The 22,885-nt window shown below is 36.7% G+C and overlaps 1 protein-coding gene across 2 annotated transcripts in view; it reads left to right on the plus strand.

Moving 5' to 3' along the window:
• The window catches only part of CTNNA2 (catenin alpha 2), a 1,309,400-nt gene that overhangs the window by 490,590 nt on the left and 795,925 nt on the right, over window positions 1-22,885 (plus strand). The window lies entirely within an intron of this gene.

Genomic DNA, 22,885 nt, shown 5'->3' on the forward strand with positions numbered 1-22,885 from the left:
GAGTGAATTTGTATATGTACCTAAGAGATAAATTAACAAGAAAAATTAGACACTGTCTCCAGAGGGGGCTGACACTCTCTAAGTTTAGCAAGAACCCCGAGTAATTTCTCTGAGCAGGCAGGTTAGGGAATACCTGATGCAATAAATCAGTGGATCAAATCCAGAGCTGTTAATTCAACACAGTGTGGGTTTAAATGGGTTTTTATTTTGTGAATGGAGATTAATACTTTTGTAATAACGTATCAAGTGAAATAACTCTAGGGAAAGTCTTACTGAGTCATATATTAGGCTGGACCTTCAGGATTTCAGAGAAGACTGATGAAACTGAGTGGCTAATCTCTTCCTTGAATTTCTTAGCAATAAACAAGCAAAACTGAACCAGCATCTCACCTGTGAGCTATCAATTGGCGGGCAGCTAGCTGCTTTTTTCCAAAGCTCACTGCCCTCAAACACAACTCTTCCAATGTCCTCTTGCTACGTGTCTACTGCCCCATTTGTAAAAAGGCAGTTTGTCATCCTTGGAAGGACTGCTCTCAATAAGTGCCAGGACTGAAATATTCAGTCTCACAGATTATTTAAAAGCCTCTTTCTTAACAGCTTAATTGCTGAGTTCAGTTTCTACTAATTTTGCAGGTTTGGCTGCAGCTGACAGATTTATAGGACCAACCCAAAGGTTTGCCTTTGCCAGTTCATACCCTGAATTGAACATCTGGTGTACATTTGTTTGTTTGTTTGTTTCTTTCTTTCTTTTAAAAAACTATTCTAGGGTGCTGTTTTCCAAAGGAAGCAACAGTTTGACTGACTTCCCTTGGAATTCTTAAGTCTATCTCCATGTCAGAACCACATAGGAGACTGAAAAACACACATTCTAGGGCCCTACCAGTTCTCAAACAACAGAATCTCCAGGGACTGAACTTGAGTATCTGTGTTAGCAAGTTTCCCAAGGGATTCTCATGCCTCCAGCTCTGTACCAGCCTTGGACTAGGCCAGAATTGGGCCAGTATCATTAGATTCAGAGACAAGTGCCAAAATTTTCCTTTTCTTTGATTTTTCTCAATAGCATTTTCAGTGTTATTATTATTTATCTTTACCTTCCAAATCACCCTCCCCTACCCCCTGCCATGGAACCTATAGAAACCTCTCAGGGATTTATTTACATTCCTTCCTCCTTTCCCCTTAAAATGCCTCAGGAGCACAACATTGCCTGGAATGCTACATGGATTTTGTCTTGGTGAAAGGAAGAAGAAGACAATATTGGCCTTTTTATTATTCGGTCTGTACACTTGGGGATTAGGAGGCATCAGTTAAATGCTCAGCAGTCTGGTGGCTAATTTCACACTTTTGATCCCTGCAAAGTAGAGACAGAAATCCTTTGGAAAAGTTTTGTTTTGTTTTTTCTGTATCCATGAGACATTTATAAAAAGAAATTCTCTGAACTTCATCTTATCATAGATATTGTATCTTTTTCACCATTGGCCTAATTGTATGCTTCTTATCTCTTCTGTTTGTTCCTTTCCCTTATCTATTAGCCTTTCTCTCACCATTTGTAAAATTGTATCCCTTCCTTACTTCTACTTTATTTTTTTTAGTTTTTAGTTTTTTTTTGGTATCTCAAGGGATCACCAGTCATTTCCTAAAGCCTCTGTTTTCAGATTTCAGGCCTTTTAGATGAATATAGGCAACAAGATAGCTGCATAATATCAAATGGTTAAGGACATTTTCAAGATAGCATAGCTGGAACTGAAACTGGAATTCAGACCTTCCAGTTTCTTTGATTTTTTTTTTCATTATTTTTTGTTTTATATTTCAATCTACTTAGATATAATACTGGATTTTTGATATTCTTTTTTTTTTTTTTTTTCTATTTCAAGTTCTCTCTCTCTTCCCTAATATTCCTTTTGATCCTTCAAGGTTAGGAGATGGTACTCTGGACAAATCTTCCTTTTGCAAGCATCTACTAGGATTAGTAGAACCCTTTAAAAACCCTAATGGAAAGCAGACAACAGCGACTGTGTGAAACAACCACCAGAATTTGTCTCAGTGAAGGGCAAAAAAGACCCTTTGTTATAGGAGTAGGGCATTTCTGGAGCGGACAACTAATCTCATTTTTTCACAATGCAGAGCCTCCGGGCTTCAGTCTCTAGGTGGCAGCCATCAACCTTCTAGGAGACAGCAGTAGAGGTAATAACCTTAGCAGCCAGCACTGGTGTGCCAACTGTTGCATAATTTGCCCAGGTGTTCAGAGCAGTGGTTCTGCTCTTGACCTCCATGTCTGTCCAAGGACCTGCCCTTTACCCTTTCTGAAAATAAACCTTTAGGTGCTGTATCTTGGATGAGGAGACAGCATCTGGAGGTCTAACTGCTTTTTTCAAGTAAGCATCTTGTTTTTAGCCTGACTTTCCCCCTCCTGTTCCTTCAGAAGAAGCTGATGCCTCAGATTCTTTTAGGGTTTTGCAGTGTGAATTGGGTTGTTCTAAGTTTTCCCAATTGCTGGCTTAGGATTCAGCCTTCTGAGACTTGCTGAAAGAGTTGCCACACCCATCTGCAGCTCCTATTTCTCATTGTCTTTGTCTTTAAGGATTGGTGCCTTTAACAGAAAATTGCATTATGGTCATTTTATTGGGGTTTCAGAAAAGAGCAGTGATAAGTGTGTGGGTTCAATTTGCTCTCTTCAATCACTTTTTAATTTTAAGGAAGATTACAGGTTCCTTCTATATCTATATCCAGAGTCCCTGTTGTTATGTACCCTAACTTGGCCAAGGAGATGAATGGAGCTAAGATGATCAAATACATTTTCAAAGTGAGTGACAGTTTTAGATAAAGTAGAGGTGAGACGTAATTTGGTAGAATAAAGCTTAAGTGGGGGAATTGATTTGATATAGACACTGTTGTATCTCAGTGTCCGTATTATTCCTAAATAAAGCATTTTGGGGGGGGGGGCAGAACAAAGAATTATCTTCTGAAGGGTGGGCCCCTTGTATAGTGCAGGCTTCCCTTACTAGGTTCTAGAAGCCCATCTGTATCAGTGTACCAGCTGGCATTGTTGTGAGGGGCTGCATTTGGCTTCAGTGAATTTTTTTGAAGACTCTTTGAACACATTTGCCCATTACACGATGGGTAATTTACAAGCACACCAGCCCACACCGTGCTGAGCATTTAGCAGTTTTTGATCAAAAATGGCATGACCCCGTGCCTGACCCTCTTTATTCACCCAATCTTGCCCCAAGTGACTTTTTTTTTGTTGTTTCCTTGGTTGAAAAAAAGTCCTCAAAGGAAACAGTTTTGCCAATGTAGAGGAGGTGAAAAAACAAACAGCAGAAGTACTACTAAAAGGAATCAAAATAGAATATTTCAAAAACGGTTTGAACAGTGGAAAAAAACATGTTGGTAGGTGTGTTGCACCAAATGGAGAGTGCTTCAAAGGTAATTGAAGTTTAAATGTGTAAGAATAAATATGCAATTTTTATAAATACATTCTATATTTTGGGTCCTCTCTCATAAACATTGATTCTATTGTATTGGTTGTGCATATGTGTCTTTGTGATTTATATATGGTAATTATAGAAGCAGAGCATTTCTCACATGATCATAAAGAATTCTTCAGAAACTAATCATTTTTAAGTCTTCTTGATGCTATAGTCTTCTTAGTTACTAATAGTAGTAGCACAATCGCTAAACTACAGTTACATGTAGTTTGTTACATGTCTATATGTTAAGAAAAAGCAAAACCTACTTAGTTGTTTTATTAGTTTTCAGAATATACTTTCTGGAGACCTAGATGCTTCAGAGTCCCCAGTGGTGAGTAAGGACAAAGTAGGAATGACTCCACTCTATCCACCCCCATACCTGTTTTCCCTGAGCAGTTCTGATACTAATTGAATCAAATATTTTGTTTTCTTTTTAAAAATTTGCTTGAAAAAACAAAAAGTCCTGGGGTAAGGCACAGTTTTAAAAAGAATGTATTTTATTTATACCCCTAAGACTTTTGTCTAGATTAATGAAATAATTGACAGGAAAGTTAATTGTAGAGTTAATTATTTAAGTATCTGATCAATCTATGATTATACTCATGGACCTGAGATTATGATAAAATAGAGATAGACAGACCTATACTGAAATATCCAGATGACTACAAATTCTGAGATTATTATCACATTCTGTCTATCATTTATACTAGCTGTATGAAATCTGCCCAAGAATGGGTTTGGCCACCTCTCTGTCTCTGCCCTGAGTTTCTCAGCTGCTCTGGTCCGATCTGCCACTACGTAGAGTTTCCTTCATCACTAGTCGCAGACTCTATGCCATACCCTTTAGTGCAAGAACAACATGCTGAAAGTACCAAAACTCTTGGCACTCATCACTTTTTTAGAAATTATAATGATTATCAGTTTTTAGAGTAGCATAAACATAGTATATGCAGCAGAAATAAGTTAGAATGTTCTAAAACATCTCCCTAAAACATTTTATTTGTTTTATTTATAGTGTATAATTTTCTTCCCTGATAGCTACAGGTAAATTGGAGGCCTTTATTTACATTGTAATGATAAATTGTATTACACCAGTTCAGTTTAGTAGAACTAATGCTTACACACTTGCTGGGTAAATCAATCTGTTTTCTTTTTTTTAAGACAAAAAAGATATGATAATTAATAACTGTGGGGATAATGTTTTAAATTTAAGTTATTATGTAATAGAAAATATTTGCTATAGGACTACCCACTTGCAGGGTGAGGGACATTTTCTTTCTTTAAAAATAAAATTTAGAATTGAGCATCTAAAACTGAAAAATATATTAAGTTACTCTAGGGTATAATAGTACATAATGATACACAGTAGAGCTAGTGATTTATTCTGGACTCTTTAGTGCTTTAAGACTATTGAGTTTCTTCTAAATGATAATAAAAATAGATAGAAAAAGAGAAATAGATAGAAATGTATCAGCTTTAGGGAGAGACCCCTCTAGGTCAAGATACTGAAGTATCCAAGGCAGGGGTAGCACTTGAACTGTTTGGAGGGTGTGTAAGAATAAGAGATCACAGATGGAAAGGCTACTTTTGATGTGGGAAATACTATCAGGTAAAATCCATCATACAAATGGGTATGGTATGTTCTCAGCATGGGAGTAGGCCAGCTTCATTAGGTAAAAGGACTTAAAATATACAGACAATATTTTGCAAAGAAAGCTGACATTAAAAAATGCATGCTTTACCTGGCTGGTGTGGCTTAGTTGGTTGGAATATTGTTCTATAAACCAAAACATCATGGGTTTGATTCTCAGTCAGGACACATGCCTGGGTTGCAGGTTCTGTCCCAGGTCAGGACACATACGAGAAGCAGCTAATTGATGATTCTCTCTCACATTGATGTATCTCTACCTCTCTTTTCTTCCTCCCTGCCCCTGTCTCTAAAATCAATAAGCATGTCCTCAGGTGAAGATAAAAAATAAATTAAAAAAAAAAAGAACAAATGCATGTTTTATTTTGATAGGCAGTTGTTTATTGAATGTTTTTCTCCATTTGGTTTGGTTTGGTTTAGTTTGTACTTGGGAGTGATACTGAGTAACCTTTGCAGTGTTTGGGAACAGCCACTTTGCCTTCAGTGCGGAGTAGCTTCTGAGAGTGTAGACTGGAGATTGGAGGCATGGAGAAATATTAGAAAAGGGTAGAGTCTGAACTAGGTAGAAGTCAGTGGGAATGAAAGGAATAGAAACAGAGTCAAGGAAAAGGATTAGAAGTAACTTGATGACTGCCTTCTCTTTTATTATTTTTATTTTTAGGAGAGGATGAGGGAGAAAAATATTGCTTTTATGTTCTTACAAAATATACTTATTAATTATTTATTAAACTAACATGTCTCTAGACTGGGATTATCAAATTCAATGACAATATTATCACCTCTCCCAAAAAAGCATTTAACAGTGTTTAAAAGTCTGCCACATATTGGTTTTGATCATATGATGTTACTGTGTAAACATGTGTTTTCTGCTCTGTATCATGTTCACAGAGTAGACCATTAGTGTCTTTGTTTTAACTTTTACAGGTGCCAGAAGTTCATGGTAGGAAGCCTGATGCAGCCCCAAAGAGTCCTGAGTTTGGATTTTATACCTCAAACCCAGGGTTCATGAGCCAGTTAGGTCTCTTGGCCAGTGAATGGCCTAATGAGGACAGGCCTGTCAAACAACCAAGTGTCTGCCTCTCAGGTGCTCATTGTCCACACAGTGTATGGGGCATAAGTGGAGAGCAATGGGGAAAATATTGGGACAATTGTAATAGAACAACAATAAAAGAAGGAAATTAAAAAAATGAAAAACATGATTTCTTTGTTTAAAAATGACCTTAAGTGATGTACTTATGCTTGTCTTAGGTTTATTAAATCTTAATGGATTGTTTAACTTTCTCAGATACACTTTGATTATATACTGTACACCTAAAATTCTGTGCATGAGAAGGATTATGAGTGGGAGATTTCACAAAGATTTCAGACACACCCTTTAAGAAACTCAAGGATCTAAGGGTGATCGACTCCCTGGAACTCTTTTTCAGGTCATCTCTGCCCTATGAAAGCTGTGATTTTTATTACCATGCATTTTGTTGATTTGAACAAGGTGATATTTCTATTAGTCAACAATGTTCAAATATTTATTTGCTATATATTATAAACAAATATCTCTTTTGGAGACTACGAGAAATACATAGTTGAACAGAAGAGCCACTGTGTGTAACTTTGAGGAAATTATACTTTGTAATGTCCAGAAATACATTACTCTATGCACAATCTCTGATTTTCTGATTTCATAACTACATTTTGAACATTGTGGTTATTCATGACATGATGGGAATGAAGTATTATGTTCATTAAGATGAATCTGATACAAATGAAATTTGATACATTATTATCCAAGAAAGAGGCTATTACCTACCACAGGAAAACTGATGTATCTACCTAATTTCTAATCAACCTTAGGCAAATTTCATTTAGCATAGGTGACAGAGATGGCTTCTATGAAGCAGTTTCGTATACACAAGGACTTATTTGTTAGTGTTGGCCCCTCTTCATGTGGTTTGAGATCTCCTTGGGAAATTGAATTTTTCCCTTATACACTGTCAGGTAATACAGCCCAACCAGTGCCAAAAAAAAAAAAAAAAAAAAGACAATTGTTACTGTGTGCCTGACCTTGTTCTTTTATAATAATTACAGACAAATTGTAGAACCCGTTATTAAAAGTCTGACTTGTGAGCTCATAAATGGAAATTCTGCAATTACTACAACCCTACATGGATTTACTAAATACAGGCCATTTAAGAGTAACCTCATTTCTTCCTTTCCCAAGGAGATGAGATGGGTATTGAGCTTCCAGTAAAGCCTTCAAAACATCTTTAATGTATTTCTGGGGAGCTCTGTGGGCATTTTGGCGGACTAGAAACTGATTAAATCATTGAATTCAAAAGTGGCTATTAAATTGATTCCAGAGGAAGATTTATGGAAGTAATCTTCAAAAAGTTATCAGGTGGTAGAGACTGAAAGCAGTGAGATTCCAGGAATGGGGGATGTTTTGATTATGAAAGACAGTGGGAAGAGAATAGCTGTGTTCAAATATTTGAAGAACAGTTATGCAAAAAGAAAAAGAGAGATTTATTTTATATGAGTCCACAAGTATATGTAAGATGACAAATAAATATTTAGGCTCAGTACAAGGGCAAAGCTTTAGAATAGCAAGTTTATCACTTGTGCTATCATCTGAAAGTGCCATGAGCTGTTGCTTCGCTAGATGGTGCCCTGCACTAGATGGTGTGACCGTTTAGCAGAGTAATAGGAGATTCAAACATGAGGTTGAACTTTTAGGTTTCTTCCAACCCAGGAGTCAGCACTTTGTAATTTTTTAGAAATGCACCTATGGGACCTAGGTTGACCCCACCATCATCAAAGCAAATTATCGGTCCCTTGAATGTTGCTTGTGTAGTTTGTTATACATGAGGCTAGTTTGAAAAATGAGAGGGAACGTAGAGCTCTGAAATGATCAGAATGGAAATGATACTCAGCTTCATATTTCTGATTCCTCAGTCCTTGACTGAACAATTTTGTAGCTTATCTAACATCTGGCTGAGTGTAGGGACTTAGAAGGAACCTGGAAAGATTTAGCAAAGATGAAAATAATTCTCCCTTGCCATAAGAAAGAATATGGATGCTAGCTGCATCCTCCTTCGCTGGGAAAGACTCTTTACTTTTGCTGACACAGAATTTGATTCTCCTAGATTTGCCTTTCTTTATGGGGACAGTAAAGACTGCCACATATTGAGGCATCTTGGGGAACATGGAGCTGTTGTCAAATAGAGACTTCATTATTATGAAACCCTCATGCCTGGACATCTGTGTCAGATTTCTGCTGTGTACTGTGAATTTGGCCACCACTGCAGACTTCCTGAAGGCCAAAGGCCAATCGATTATTAATTAGTGGTAATGATCCTGGGCAAGTGTTCTCTAAAGGTTAAACTGCAGGCAGTTGGATCTTCTGAGATTGAAAGACCCTCCTCACGTGGGTGCATTCACCTATGAATGTCAAGTCTGCTAAAATTCTTTTTCAAGCATTAAATTAACTAATACTTAAATTATGTGAAGTTGTTTCTATCATTTAAAATATGTGAAGTTGTAGAATTAGATCTTTGGAACATCCATGACCTGTTAAAAGAATCCCACAGCACTAAAATATCACTTAACTGAATAAAGCAAATCTTAGCTTCTTCTTTCTGACAGAGCAGTTAGACTTGGGATTTGCCTTGTTATTCAGCATTCATGTGATTTAATATGTTAACTACAAAAATAATATGATTTTTTATATCTTGTGATTTTTATCACATAATTAAAAAAATGTTTTCATATTTCATACCCAATAGATTTGGTAACTTAAATATCTTGTACAATGCAAACTTAGATAATTTTGTCTTATTAATTAAATTTACATCTTTTAGATATTGAAAATATAAAATTTAATTAGGAAGAATGTGTTTATTAATTGGTTTGTATCATTGCTCCTTAAAGTGTGATCTGAGGACCAATATGAGTGCATAAACTAGTTTTTACTCATTTACAACAAGCTAAATGAAAAAAAAAATAGTCATTTAGAAATGTTTTTGGAATTTTTACATCTCCACAATAATTTCTTTAAATTTTACAAAAGTTAATCAGTGTGCAATAGTTTGAAACTTAAAAAGTACTTCTCATTGTACTTTGGGTTACAGATAGTACTTTGTTCATATAATATGAAAAGAGGAAAGGGAGGCAGACAAGACACCAAGATATAAATAGATATTCTTTTCTACATACATTTTATTGATTATGCTATTACAGTTGTCCCAGTTTTTCCTTTTATCCCCCTCCACCCAGTACCCCCCTACCCTACAGCGATAACCCCTCTTAGTTCATGTCCACAGATAGTACATATAAGTTCTTTGGCTTCTCCATTTCCTTTACTATATTTAACATCCCCCTGTTTATTATTTTGTACCTACCAATTATGCTTCTTAATCCTTGTATTTTTCCCTCATTCTTCCCCTTCCCCCTCCCTGCTAATAACCCTCCATATGATCTCCTTATCTATGATTATGATTCTATTCTAGTTGTTTGCTTAGTTTGTTTTTGTTTTTGTTTTTTAGATTTAGTTGTTGATAGTGGTGAGTTTGTTGTCATTTTACTGTTCATAGTTTTAATCATCTTCTTTTTCTTAAATAAGTCCCTTTAACATTTCATATAATAAGGGCTTGGTGACGATGAACTCCTTTAGCTTTACCTTGTCTGGGAAGCACTTTATCTGCCCTTCCATTCTAAATGATAGCTTTGCTGGATAGAGTAATCTTCTTTGTAGGTCCTTGCTTTTCATCACTTTGAATACCATTTGCCAGTCCCTTCTTTTCAAAAAAGTTTCTTTTGAGAAGTCAACTGATAGTCTTATGGGAACTCCTTTGTAGGTAACTCTCTGCTTTTCTCTTGCTGCTTTTAAGATTATCTCTTTATCTTTAAACTTTGGCATTTTAATTATGATGTATCTCGGTGTGGTCCACTTTGGGTCCAACTTGTTTCAAAGACTCTGTGCTTCCTGGACTTGTATGTCTACTTCTTTTGCCAAATTAGAAAAATTTTCTTTCAGTATTTTTTCAAATAATTTTTCAATTTCTTGCTCTTCCTCTTCTCCTTCTGGCACCCCTATGATTTGGATATTGGCACTTTTGGAGAGGTCCCAGAATCTTCTTACTCTCTCCTCATCTTTTTGTAATCTTGTTCCTTCATTCTGTACTGGTTGACTTTTTATTTATTCTTTGTGTTCCAATTTATTGATTTGAACCCTGGCTTCCTTCCCTTTACTCTTGGTTCCCTGTGAATTTTTCTTTATTTCACTTAGTGTAGCCTTCCTTTCTTATCTTATGCACTTACTGTCTTCAAGAGTTCTCTGAGCATCCTTATCACCAGTGTTTTGAACTCTGCATCTGATAGGTTGGCTATGTCTGTTTCACTTAGCCTTTTTGCTGAAGTTTTGATCTTTTCTTTCATTTAGGCCATTTTTCTTTGCCTCCTCAATTTGGCAACCTCCATGTGTTTGTTTTTGTGTATTAAGTAGAGCTTCTTTGACTCTCTCTCTTGGTACACCTGTTATGTTTTATGGGACAGAGCCTTAGGTATTTTCCAGGGTGAGGAGACCTGTTTCACTTCTTTGTGGCACTGTGTGTGGGGGAGAAGTCATAGAGGAAACAATGCTGCTTGCTTGGCACTCATCTCATTTCCAGTCACTTCACCCACTTCCCAAATGCGACCGGTGCTCCTCTAGCTGTTGCCCTGGTGATGGTTCCCAGAATTGGTGGGTTTGCATACATTATAGGACCCCTAGAACCTTGGGGGCCCTTTAAACAGACTCTTCTGAGAGATAAGCAATTTCTTCCATTGCCCTTACCCAACTGGTTTTCATAGTCAGAAGCAATGAGGCTTCATTTTCCCAACACTGGAACTGTGAGCTGCATGGTCTGGCCTGGGACTGGAATCGCTCTCCAGGTGTACTTCCCAGCTTTTATCCACCACACATGAATATGGGACTGCCTATTCCACAGGCTGCAGCCCCCTTGGTACTGCTACCTTGCTGCCACCACACCCCTACCTCCACTCTGGATACCTGTCTCTACCCCTCCTACTTATCTGAATGAATGTTTCTTCTTTAAATCCTTGGTTGTGAGATTTCCATACAGTTCAATTTTTCTGGCAGTTCTTGTTTTTTTGTTTTGAAGTTAGTTGTGATCCTTCTTATGGTTGTGCAAGGAGGTGTAGCATGTCTACCTATGCCTCCATCTTGGCTGGAAGTCCTAAATAGACATTCTGAAAGGCAATATAGGTAAGCAAATTAGCTTAATGCTTTATAAGTTTCCAAATCCAAATATGATTTGAGGATCTTACATAGATCACCTTCCCTCAGAATCCCTCCTTTTAATGTATCACATGGCGCCAAATCTCCTCAGTGCTAATCTTTTAGAAAAGAACAGGTGTCTCTAGAAGATACCACTTAATATGCATGTTGTCTAGAATTGCCCATTTATCCTCCCTCACACATGATTCTTTCATGGGTTGGCTTACAGAGGTAAGGACCCAAGATCCTCAGATCCAGGGGAACCCTGTGGTGTTGAGCCCCATCCACCTAGGGTCCAGAAGAAGGAAACCTCACTACTGCACAGCCAGGTTGAAAAGCATGTGTAACAAAGGCTGTCTGGGACTGGTCTTCCTCACTACTCTAACTGCTGTACCATCCCTTGCTTTGAAAAGGTACTGGCTTATTATAGTTTCACAATGAAGGAAAATGATGGAAGAAAAGAGAAAAAATGCAGAAGAAATGGAAAGAGAAGCATAGGGAAAAGCTAGCTGTGATATAGAAGAGGGAATCACTGGGTGAACTTGGTATTAGAGGATATGTGAAATCGTAGTTCAAAGCCTTTAAGGTTTTGTTTTCTAACCATGGACAACTCACAGCCACTGATGCTGAAGTATTTTTCTTTCATTTTTCATGCTTTCTTAATTCTAGAGCAGTTGAAATGAACCTTAAGTTTTCATATTTGTTTTTAAAATATTCCAGCTTGAAATATTGGTACAAATTGGCCACTTACTGAAGTATACTCTGCCTATGTACCACACAACTTACAATATTAAAATAATGCTCAATATTGAGTATAAGTAAAGTGAGTTACTTGCATTTCATGCAGTTGCTGGTTTTAAGAATACTCAAGACCATGTTAAGTTTGAACTAGGCCCATTTAAAAAATTGGTTCAGAAAGTAGATTCTCAAATTTTCTTTAGATATATGAGGTCTGTCCAGGAAACATCCAGGCCAAAACAAAGACAAACTTATAGATGGAGAGCAGATGACAGCTGGTGGGGGGAGGTTAGGGGGTGGAGGGATTGAGCCAAAAGGAAAAGGACTCATGGACATGGGCAACAGTGTGGTGATTGTTGGAGGGAAGTGGGCAGTAGGGGACTAAACAGTAATGAAAAAAAAATACAATAAAGATTAAATAAAAAAATAAAAGAGGACAGAAAAAGAAAAATAGGGACATTTATTGAAGAAGATATATGGTACAAGAAACATTGTACGTAGACAATGATGCCTTAGTTCCCTTCAAAGTAGGCACCTTGGGACCTCACACAGTTTTGCCAAATGCCATCAGCTGCCCTGTTGCATTTTCCTGAATCTCTTTGATGGTCTGAAATCTCTTCCCTTTCAAAAGTGATTTTAGTTTTGGGAAAAGGCAGAAGTTACAAGGCACTATATCTGGGCAGTAGGGATGCTGAGTCACCTGGGTGATTTGATGTTTCACAAAAAAAACTCTGCATGACACATGGTGTGTGAGCAGGTGCATTGTCATGATGAAACTGCTAATTACCAGTTGCCTGTAGCTGTGGCCTTATGAATCATCCAAAAAAATTCCACAGAGGAATATTCAAGCTTAATGTAAAATCTGATGCAGATCTGTTGCTCTACTCACTCAGTCATTTTGAATGTGATGGCCACACAGTACACATACTCACTGAATGGTACATACCTCTCTCATTGACTAGTACATGCACATTCTAGTCCACTCGCCTTGGCTGCCAGGTTACATCAATGTTGTGCAAACCATTCTCATTATATTAACAGTAGCTTGACTTTTTCCATATAGACCTTATATTGCATTACAAATTTAATAAGTTATGCTATTTTCATCCTTTTGTTTTTAGCATCTCACTTCCTATTTCATGCTGTGGGCATGAGAAACCTTTGTTGATGCCCAGACAAAGGGACCTTGAATGTGTCTACTATAATAGTGTGCACTGATCCCCATGAAATGTGTTTCATGGGTCATTAATTTGCAATTTTTATGTACATATGTCAGTTCAGGTTAGTTCTCTGCTATCAAAGAGGATTTCATAGACACACGTTTGGTTAGCTCTCATTGGAGATTTTTGTTTGTGGGCATCTGTAATAATTACAACAATCTTTTCTTGCTTTATAGGGCTTTTGTTTTCTGTTAGCATGATTATCAACATTCCCATCATCACAATTAGTATTTATTGAACAATCTTGGTGTAAATTGGGTATATATTACCTGATAAATCATAGATTTAAAGGTTTGACATGAAAAGGGGTGGGATGAGGGAACTAACATTTATCTCATACTATGTGTAGAGAATGTTACATGTTATCACATTCAACCTTCCTAAGAACACTGTTAGGCTGGGAGTTTTACCTTCATTTTCTCAGAAAATTGAATCTCAAAATGGTTAAGCCACTATGCTAAACAATTTGAACACAGGTCTTTGAGATTTTGGAAACCTTATTTTTTACCTGACCCCACCCCAATTGACTTTAAAGCATGCTTAAAATGTTTTTGTTCTTTGTTTACATTTTAACATTTTCCCTGGTTTTATATCTGTAATGTTTTGTGAGTAATTACAGGAGTTTGAATCCATCTCCAGATGACATCATATATGATGCATTTAAAGATCAGTAACACATAAAATAATAATGTAAAAAGTCACATGAAGTAATAGAAACCACACCACAATGAATAAAAGGGAAGTTTGCGTTTTAGGTTCAGGTTTGCAATGAGATTTGTGGTCTGACTATAAATTTTGACAAATATTTTATTTAACTATAAAACGAAAAAGCAGAGCTACATAAATTCTAAAGTCTAACTTGAACATTATATAAATCTATATCCAAAATCTTAAAAACATTTTTGAACTATTTTAATTTTACCTATTATCAAAAAAACATTTTTATAGAAATTGTGTTGCCTTTGACTTTGAGTAGATTTGATTTAAGAAGATGAAAATAAACTTGGCCTGATTGGAATAATATCAACAACAAGAAAACACTGACAATGATAATACTATGCCTACTTTCAAATCCTGTTTTATCTTTAACCCTGCAACTCTGCAAAACTGTTAAGGGCTGAATGTTTGTGCCCTCTTAAAATTCATATGCTGAAATGATACCCCCACAGAGTAATTTCAACTTTACAAAAAGCTACCAAAAGAAGAAAAATATTACAAATAACAACTGTATATAATCAAGTTTGCGTTTTAGCATTTTGATCCATTTTAGAGCGTGGACATACTCCTGTTATACTGCTTACCAGAAAAAAAATCATTGATTTTTAGATTCCAGGACTTACCTGGCCCAGTGTGGAGCAACTTGTTCAGTGCCCTAGTGAAATTCTAAACTTTAAATATCTTTGAAATTTTGTAGTTATATAAAAACTGCATAAGACAAATACATACATCTTTCTGGGATAGGAAATGAGCCCCTGTTTGAAAATTGCTCTTCTAAACGGTTTCTGATTTTGCTGATGATTTTTCAAAGGATATTGGCAGAAGGCTGGCTGTGATAAATAATGCACCTTGTATTCTTTTGCCTTGCAGAGATTTATAATACTTTTTGAGTGGAATTCTTTTTCTTTGTGGATTTGTTTATTTACAAAACTGCTGAGGTAAAAAGGAAGTAAGTGTCCCAGATTGTCTTTAGATTTTCCAAGGATCTGTCCAGGAGAGGGCAGACTTGCACACTGCTGCTGTTTCCTGTGCAATTCCGTGATCTGCATGCTGCCTCTGTACAGTTTCAATAAAGAGAGATTTACTAATAAATAAAACAGAAGGATTATTTTTATTTGGTAAAGGGTTTCTAATAAGATATCAGATTCAAAGTGTTTACAAGAACAATATACTCTATTCAGTGTATTCTAAGTGTAGAAAAAAGATTTCTTTGAATCTTTTTCACTCCAAGGCAACACCAGTTTTCTCTTTTTTCTGAAAGTTCTCTTTTGTTTGTTTGTTTGTTTGTTTGTTTGTTTTTTAATTTTTTCTCATGCTGGGATGTGCCCCATTCATCAAGGCAATTTCAGTCGTGAATGGTTTTTGAAGGTAGAGTGCTTGTAAAGGTAAAAAGTTGATTTAGAGTTTACAGTATTATTTAATTTGTTCTGTTGCTAAAAGAGTAGTGAAAATTCGGTAGTTGTAAAGCCACTTCCTGGCTGTAACAATGTAGGATATATATAACCCACCCCTTCCCCTCCTCCTGCCTTTAGCACTATAGCCTTCCCCATCCGTCTGCCCACCTGGCGCCCTTGCTGGCCCTCCTCTTGGCTTTTCCTGGGAACTCTGAGTCTGTCTCCTATCATCTTTCACTCCATCTGGATGGTAAACATTGTTACTCAATTTTGTTTGGGGAGTTATTATATTGTGACTTATAACCAGAAATATATTATATTCTTCCTCATTTGATTCTAGTACAGAGCTTCTAAAACCTTGGAGTTTCCTAAGTGTTGAAAACCAGAAATGTGTCTTTTGTTGTGTTGATGACATTGTGACTTTTAGAACTCACCTAAGGGCAGGCAGTTGGTTGCCAGAGGAGCCAACCCTATGATTAGAGGGTTGAACTTTCAGTCTCACCTGTGACTTTCAGGGTGGGCGGAGAAGGGTGGCAAATGCTTTAATTAATCATGCCTTGTAATGAAGCCTCGATAAAACTGCCCAAAAATAGGTTTGGAGAGCGTCCAGGTTGGTGAACACACGGGAAGTCTGGGGGAGTGGTGCAGTGGGCAAGGGCATGAAAGCTCTGTGCCCTTTCCCCATATCTTGCCCTGCATCTTTTTAAAATAAAACTGGTAATATCATAAATAAAATGTTTCTCTGAGTTTTGTGAGCCACCCTAGCAAATCAATTAAACCAAAGGACGGAGTCAGTGGGACCGCTAAATGCATAGCCAGTTGGTCAGTGGCACAGGTGACAACCTGGACTTATGACTGGCATCTGAAGGGAGATTGAACCCTCAGCCTGTGGGAGGTGATGCTGTCTTTGGGTGGGTAGTGTCAGAACTGAGTTAAATTATGGGACATCCAGCTGGTGTCTGCCCCACCCCCACCACACACACACATTATCACATGCACACAGTGGAACTGGGTCCCAGAATCACCCTTCAGGAAAATTCTTTCTTTTGGACACTGTCTTAGCATTTTTCTCATCTTCTGGCTGGTTATGATAGAGAAGTCGCACAGTATCTCTGAGGGTAGATGTCAAGTTTATGCAATTTGGAGGTGTCAAATGGCAAAACTAAAAGTATGTAGTAATGAGTTCGACATCCTTTATTCAAGGGCAGCGTTCCATGGACTGGGGGGGTGGTCGGGGGGGTGTGCAGCGCCTTGCCTAAGGAGTGCTGGGGCTCTCTTCCTCAGGCGTCTTGGGCAAGAGTGAGTTTTGTAGTCTTAGAAAAGAAGCCATGGAAACAGGGCACGATTGGCTGAAGGTCAGGGATTTCTTTAGTGGGTCCTGTGTTCTAGGGGAAGGTAAGCTAGTAAAAGCGAGCTGGGGGATTCTGATTCAGATATGTTAGGTTTCCTTGACAGGTGTTTCCCATATGTGCTGCCGGACTTAGGTTTAGATTTGTGATGTGGGTCTGGCCACAAAGGTGGACTCCATTTAGTGCATCTGGATATAGGAATTAACTTAATGAGAGGTCATTGTTTTAAAAAAAGATTACAAAAGTGTGAATAAATATGAGATACATCTTTGGAGACTATGGTACAGGTGAAGAGTCCTGAAGCTTAAAATCCATTAATTTTATTTCTCACTCCTCACTGCCCTCACCCATTTGTACCCCATTTGTTCCTTATGTGAGCTAAAAAGACCCCCCCCAAAACCAACATTAAAAAGCTTCTGGTTATCTTGGTTCCTAAGTCTTGGCCTGAAAGTGCTCCCTCTTCATTCTGAGATAAAATTAGATATGTGAATTATGCCATTAGCCTCTAGAGGTCTTTTCATAATTCCTTCTCCCCTCACTCTCAACTGAATCAGATTCCTGTCCCACAAACAAGCATTTGGAATGAGTATGAATGTTTCTTATTCAATTTGTTCTCTGTCTGCCTAATTATCAGATTATAATAGTATTAGGCTGTACTGCATTTTAAAAATCAATTTTTATTTCAAATACATGCTGGTTCAGCTATGCTCTTACATTAGGGCTTTCTGGCCTGGCTACAAAAACTAACCACCACACAAAACACTTTTATAAAGAAAACTACTACCCATGTTCTAAATAACAGGCTTAGAAATGAAATTTGAGAAAATAACCTACTTATAAGAATGGGCTAGTCTACATGACCTGGAAGGCGATCTGGTGTTTCACTGAATGTCCTTCGTGTGGTGCCCCTGGTCTTCAAGCATTATGTCTTCACCCTGATGATGCCTTGCCGTGTATGTATATACCTCCCATTACTTGATGTTTCCCTGAGTTTCCTCACTTTTAAAATCATGTGATTAGGAGATTAATGGTATATGATCATGCCTTCAAAACATCAATATCTTTTGTCATCATGTGGAAACAACCACAAAAACAAATATAAAGAAATTAATTATAAGCATATATTGAGGCCTGCTCCTTCTTAAAAAGGAAGGTGGGAAAATGTTGCAGAGGCTTGAAGTAACAAATTAGAAGCTATGACTTTATTCTATACCTAAGCAGAAAGTTTCAAAGAGAATTAAAAGGGAACTGCATTTGTCCCTAAGTGATGCAGTGGTACTTAATGACTCATCCAGGTTCTTCGAAGATCACCTTTGAGAAACTCTGACACAGAAGGTTTTTGCATTTACTATTGTAGGAATTCTTCATGTCTTGTGAAATTTATTCCTTTACTGCTTGGGATTGTAAATCATGAAACACTGGGGAACACATATATTTTAATCTGTGTTAGTCATATTTTTACATGTTTTTTACTCAACTTTTATTGGTATAATACCCATTTCTCAGGATTATTGTGTTGAATAAGATCAACTTATGTGAAAATACCTGGAACAGGGCTTGGTACTCAAAAAGGCAGTCCCCTCAATTCTGCTTCTTCTTCCCAACCAAGAAGGGCTGAGAAATAACAGGGGGAGGGGAAAATCTGGTCACTGCCATCCATTTCATTGTAGATAATGTTTAAAGGCATGTGAGCCCTTATTTTTTATACATATAAATTATAATATGTAATTATATGAATAAATGAATACACGTTAGAGCTTGATTTTTAAGAACTGAATTAGTTTCAATATCACAGGATTTTTCTTCATAGTTTTAGCAAATAGAGTATCAGAAACACAGGAGTGAGGATTTGTTTGGTCTGACATTCTAAATATATTTCCCAATGTAACATTTATACCTAGGAGTATATTCACAATTTGGAAATTTTAAAGACACATTTGTGTGTGTAATGTGTATGTGTGTGTTGCAAGAATTTGTAGTTGTCCAAAGATTTTATTATCTGACATTTAAAAAAAACTGAATCAAGATTTAAGAAGAGCAAAATATCTATTCACATAAATTATAACTAAAATTACAGGTATTAAATCATATATTCAGTTTTTGCATTAAGGGCAAAGTGTTTGTCCTTTAACTGAGTTGGCAGCAGCCCCAAAGAGGTTGCTGTAGCTTTAAATGGCATTGGACAGTTATTTAAAAGTATTATCCAGAACACCTTAAGGCACAATGGGTAGTAATGTACTTATGAGGCTGTTAGATTCATTGCCAAATAGTGTTCAGAATCTAAACTCAGATGAATTAGATTTTAATTGTGTTTTTAAACTAAGGTGAATAAGTAGATAAGGTAGAACAAGTGAGAAACATATTACTGTAATAAAACCTTTGGTTCTCTAAGGCTCTTGCATTGAAGGCCAGGCAGCTATCACTGATAAACAGTATCATGGAGCAGTCCAGAGAAATTGACATTGAAAAGTGGGGAGCCCTGTGAGCCAACATAATTATATTACCTGGAACAATGGAAAACCAGAGGCCAACCTGCACTTTCGGCTGTATTATCGACTTTTGAACACAGAATGAAATGCAGTTTTATTAAGCTGATGGGACTTCTTAAACATAGAATTTATTATTTTTTGTTACTGTTTATTAAGACAAAAATTCAAGACACAGCACCAAGTTGTTTGTGTCTCAGTGTGTTGAGTGCTTGCTTTTGTAGAGACTGGATAATAATAGTGACTTTTAGAATCTAATTACAAGTCTAGACATATGCATTTTTAAGATTTTACTTTCTGTGTAAGCATGGTTATTTTTCAATCCTCATTTTTTTCTTTATTTCATCTGTTTAGATTAAAATAAATACATTTAAATGATTGTTCTCTTAATGTGATAAAAAATACATCCATTGAAATCATTTTTTCTGTAATATTTTAAAAATATTCTTCAAATCTATGAATTCTTCTTTTAATGTATATTAAATACTTTTACCCTAAAAATGCTATTTGTCAAGGGAGTTTTTATTTTTATTTTTTGCTTGTTTGGCTTGTTTTTTAATATCTTAATTATATATTTTGTGATTAGTAATTTTTCAAAAAACTCAATTAGAAAACTATTAGAACTAAAAGTTTCATCACAAGTCTAGATTTAGGTGTAGAGATTAATATGTTGTATATCAACAATAATCAGTTATATAAGGAGAGAAGATTCCTGTTCACAAACTTTTTATGCATTCATGCACATTAATGATTTGTATAACATATTTCAATAAAGGCTAAAATTAAGTCTTTTTCTTCTCATGAATTAGAAATAGTTGAAAATTACATTATGCTGTTATCCCATTTAGGAGCATAAGCTTGTAAAGCCTAAGAACAAACTTATAAGCATAGAAAATTTAAAAGAAGATAAAAACCCACCTCCAGAAACATTCTAGAATATTTCTGGAATATTCCGACAGTTTTTTTTTTTTTTTTAACATCATTGAAAAGTGCTCATACAAATTAAAAATATAAATAAATACCCATTTGATCATTTGGGATTAACGTTTGCTTGGGAATACTCATTTATTACCCCACCCCCCTTCTCCCATCCAAGCTCTTTTTTAGCCTAGAAGTCTGAACAACGGTGACAGTCATCTAACCATCCATCTCTAGACTGACAGCAGGAGCAGGTGAAGGTTGCCATGAGAACTCCGTCAGTCTGGGCACAGACACCCTTGACATATGTCTTGGCTGTTGGGATTTTCTCTCTCCAGCATTGTGCTACTTTCCTCTGGGACATTTTGGTTAATATGTTCAAGTGTTTTATATGACAAGCGTGTTTCATTAGAATATTGTTACAATTTGACCAACATTCCAGGGTTTATCCCACTTCGGTTCAGTGAACATCTCTCTAGACTGTGACCACTGGACTCCCATCTTGGAAACAAAGCCAGAAAGTCCCTCTCCAATTCTGAAGAAACACATGATGGCCCAGGTCAGCCAACTGTGATCGTCTTGCACTCATCTAGTGAACATTTACTGAGCACCTACTTTTTGCAAGGCATCCAAAGATTGGTCCCCAAGCCATTTGCAAACCATTAAAGGAGAGCAGAAATGTTTTATAAAATCCTGCTATTGGAGAAGTAAAGATGAAGTAAAAGCACTGAGATACTCATAGAAGGGAAAAATAATTTCCAACCTAAGAGATTCTCTCTGTAGTGCCAAAAGAGAGGACTAAGTGTCAACCAAATACACACTTTTGCATGCAAGAATATTTTATTCTGTGCATATAGTGACTCATTAATCCTAGCAATGTGATGCATATTGATCAGTTCTGAGCCCCTAGACCCCAATGAACATCCTGTTATTTCCATATAAAATGTGGAGGTTGATGAGAGGCTCATGACTACACAGTAGTGCATATATAGACAAAGCACAGAGAAGGTTACCACATTAACTTGGAATGACCCATTTCTGTTTTCATGCATATGTTTTACTTTATTAGTGAGCCACTAAGAGAGAGAAAACCCTTAGCTAGTCTAACCCCCATCACTGCAACTTTGATCTTTATGCAAATTACTTACAAAAATGTAGGATCATTACAGGACAAAATTTAGAATTTTTTACTTGAGCTGATCCCCCAACCTAGTACGCTAACTTTGAAAGCCTTAAAACACAGGGATATGTACCCTTTGCAAAGTGTTCAAACATCAGTTATGGCTGCAAGAATTTCTTCATACACAAACTTATTTTTTAATCACATTAGTGTCACTGATCTAGTAGCAATGTAATGTATTTTTTTTTCCTTTCCAGTAGCAATGGGGATTTTCCATGGTTCACCAAGTTCCCATTGTTCATCTGTGTCCCAGGCTCCTTCCATTTCTGAACTCTGGTATTTTAGCACTGGGTTTGTACTCCGGGTTACCTCATAGACTCAGCTTCCATCACCTCAGCCCCATTCTGGGTGGGAAAAGCAGGAGAGTGCCTGCCAGCTCTGCACCTGCCCTTCAAAGTATCCCCAGAGCACCATCAAGAAAGAGCTTTCACAGCACATTGGCCATCTGTTTTTGTAAAGAAAGCTGAAAATGTGTAGGGAAGTGTAATTTTTTTTTAGCTGGGCACATTGCTACCCCAAAACAATATAGGGGCTTTATACATGGAGAAGAAGGACCTGAGAATGGATATTGGTTAAAACACTGGTAGTCTCTACCACAAGGCATGTGGAGATTCTAAAAAGGTGTCCAAAAAAATAAAAGTAACAGAAAATTAATAATACTAGAATAATGACTATGTAATATGCTTAAAGATAGGTGATTATATTAATGTTAGTAGGATATGCTTAAGGGTTAGACATTTCTGAGAACAGATTCATCAGTTAACTTATAACCTGCCAATTTTCATTGCATACATCTGTTTCTAAATAAGAATATTAAAACATGAAATTGCATTGAATAGAGAAAACAACTCCTAGAAAAATCAATAAAGGGGAGATTTTGAAATCGTCCCATCTGTGGTCAATATTTATTGAAAGCCTCTTAGTTTCCAGACACTGGGATAGGTATGGGGGATGCCACTGGGAACAGGATAAGCACAGACTTTATCCTTAAATGCTTCCCAGTCTAATCACGTAATTCAAAAACCTTATTCTATATATCAGCTGTGATTAAAAAATAAATTAAAAAAATAAAAAACACACCTCTTTTTAACACCTTGAAGCAAACCCACTGGATGTAGCCAATGTTTTCAAATGAAAATATTTTATTTCACTTACGTTGCAAAAAGAGGGCATTGGATACTTTATTCATTCAGTCAATGAGTCCAGTTGTGATAGTGCCAGACATGTACTCAGAAAAGAGTTTGGGCATGTAGGAGCTTACTTGACCAGGATGTCTTCCCTTCCCAGTTACACTTGTAAAAGATGACAGCTGGTTACACAGGTCACTACGCCACTCTAGTCTAGTCACTGAGACTTTTGACAATGAATCATGGTACAGAAATCAGAAAGTACAAAAAACAGTGGGGGCAAACCTAAAAACTTAATGGCCAAATAAGGAAGTGTATGATGGGCACATATTTGAAATATACCAACATCTTAAGGGTGTGAAGAAAATTCTGG

The sequence above is a fragment of the Furipterus horrens genome, unplaced genomic scaffold (assembly GCF_987537825.1).
Source record: "Furipterus horrens unplaced genomic scaffold, mFurHor1.1.pri manual_scaffold_6, whole genome shotgun sequence".
NCBI lineage: Eukaryota > Metazoa > Chordata > Mammalia > Chiroptera > Furipteridae > Furipterus > Furipterus horrens.